Consider the following 2,567-nt stretch of genomic DNA (forward strand, 5'->3'; position numbering starts at 1 on the left):
CTGTGTCGGGGGGCAGCTGCTGTCCCCACCGCCCGACCCCCCGGACCGCCACACACAGGTTCCGGGCTGCCCGGACGGCAACATACGTACCGCTGCTGCGCAGGACACAGACGGGGCTGTACGTACCGTAAGCGGGTGCAGTGGCGGCGGCTGCACCGTATCCGTAGGGCGCGGCGTACCCTGCAACACAAGCACACAGGGGGCTCACGCCAGCGCCACGGCTCTGGGGGGAGCGCGAGGCCTGGGGCTGCAGGGGCCTGCGGTGGGCGTTTCTTTGGAGCCGGGCCCAACATGCAGTTGCTGAGGAAATCTAGCCCTGGAACGTGCTCCGTGTTTTGGAAGCGGGTGCAGCGCCCTCCCCGTCTACCCCCAAATCCACTCCTGCGCAACCCAAACGTCCTGTTTCAGTTGGGGTGGGGGAGAGCAGGTTCTGCTGTGGGTCTCGGCAACAGGTCGAGGTAGTGGCCGCAAGCGTGGATGCGAGCCCCTCCGTCTGGCACGGCCGCTTCCTGAGCCCCCACACGGAAGACGCCGGGAGCAGAGACATGGCCCGCGACGTGCAAAGCTCATCCTTGGGCCGGGGGCCAAGGCCGGGCCCCACCCCTCCAGCAGAGTGCCCGCAGCAGGGCTCGGCCCAAGCACGGAAGGGCTGACTCTGTTCCAGAGGCGTCAGCTCTCTGGCCAGATCCAGGAAAGTTGTGCACCTGCAGTGGGCGCACCAGCCCAGGGCCAGGAGCTGCCTCCGACTGCGCAACCCACTCGGCCGTACCTGGAGCCAGGTAACCAGTGGTGGCGGCTGCCCCGACGAAAGCGCCTCGTGCGAGGGCCCCCCTTCCTCTCCCTCGAGCCGCCTGGACGGCCGCGGACACGGCTGTGTTCACGATCCCTTTTGCCTGTGGAGGGAGCAAGGCGGGAGAGGTGAGGAGTGCCCCAGGGGAGCGAACGGCAGCTGGGAAGAGGCCTAGGCGCTTGGCCAGCGGGGCGGCCCAGACCACCTCCTCGCACGCTGGCCGCCGGGATCAGGGCTCTTGGGGGGCCAGCGGAGGCCTGGAGAAGAGGCCAACCCCCAAATCTCATCACATCCGCTTGGGTAAACCAAAACCGGTGCTTGTCAGGGCCACCCCCAAGGCCCCGGGGACGCCGCCGGAGACCTCTGCCCTGCACAGGCCTCGTCGGCCTGGGAGGGCGCAGCGGCTCCCTGCAGAATCTGCCAGCAGCCGGCAAGGTCACCGCTGCAGAGCTGAGGCAAGGGCATCCGGTCGGCATCCACCCGCTGTCCCGTCCGGGCGCCTGGCTGGGCACCCCACCCTGGCCAGCGGCACACGCCACTCTGCGGACTTTCTGCAACACCCCAACGCCAGCAGCCACTTCTGGTGGAAAGCATGGGACTGCTGCTGGTGTGGGGGTCCCGGCACGAACCGTGTTCGGGTACTGCTGGCTGCCCCCCCTCCCCTGGCGGGGGCTCCACAGATGGGAGACAGGCGATTTCACCAGCCGGCCAGTCTGAAAGCAAACCGCTCCACCGGAACGGCTCCAGGCGCCCAGCGCAGCAGAGCCCACCTGGTCCCTGCACAGGAGGGGGCCGCCAGATTCAAGCGCCGGGGGCACCCGGAGGGGCCCGACTCTGCGCTGCTCCTCCAGGTCCGGCGGACAGATCGGCCCTCCGGCGGCCCGGCAGCGTCTCCTCCGCCTGGGCAGCGAGCGGTGGGCCCGGCCAGGCTCCCCACAGCGGAAGCCCCCGGCCCCCTCACCTGGGGGAGCAGCTTCTTTTTCTTGTTGGCGGCCGCGTTGGGGCCGGAGAAGAGCTTCTCGAGGGCCGCCAGGGCGGCGCTGGCCTTGGCCACCTTCTTGTTGGGACCGGCCCCGCGGAACTTCTGCCCGTCGACTTCAACCTGGAAACGAGACGGCTGAGTTGCACCTGCGTGCGCCACCTGCCGGGACGCCCCGAGCCTCGGCCCGGCCCCCGAGTCCGAAAGTGGACTCACTGGGGCTCTCCCGCGCTCTTACAGGAAGGGACTCGTGGGGCAAGAGGAGAATTTGCTCAGGCACTAGACAAGGGAGGGGCTCCAGGCAGGCCCCTGACACCTCCCCGACCCCCAATTCAGGAGGACCCAAACCGTGGTGCCCAGACACGGACAGGGAGCAGCAAGGGACCGACGGCAGCACCTTCTACGGCCACAGATGGGCAGCCCCACGCTTGGCGCCCACGAGAACTGCCCATTTCTGCCCATTCCAAGCGCATTCCAAACATCAAAACCATGCCAGGACACGTCGTTTTTCTAACCCTGACCCTAACCTGGGGCACACCCCTAACCCTAAAACAGGCATCAAGTTCCATTGAAAATAATGCGATTTCTTAAAAGCCTCCTTTGATAGGGTTTTTCGGCACAGCTCAACATTTCTGCCCATTCTAAGCGCATTCCAACCATCAGATCCATGCCAGGACACCAAGTTTCTCTAACCCTAACCCTAACCTGGGGCACTCCCCTGACCCTAAAATAGGGATCAAGTTCCATTGAAAATAATGCGATTTTTTAAAAGCCTCCTTTGAGAGGGTTTTTCGGCAC

This window comes from Varanus komodoensis, unplaced genomic scaffold (assembly GCF_004798865.1).
Source record: "Varanus komodoensis strain SLA01 unplaced genomic scaffold, ASM479886v1 scaffold36, whole genome shotgun sequence".
Lineage (NCBI taxonomy): Eukaryota > Metazoa > Chordata > Lepidosauria > Squamata > Varanidae > Varanus > Varanus komodoensis.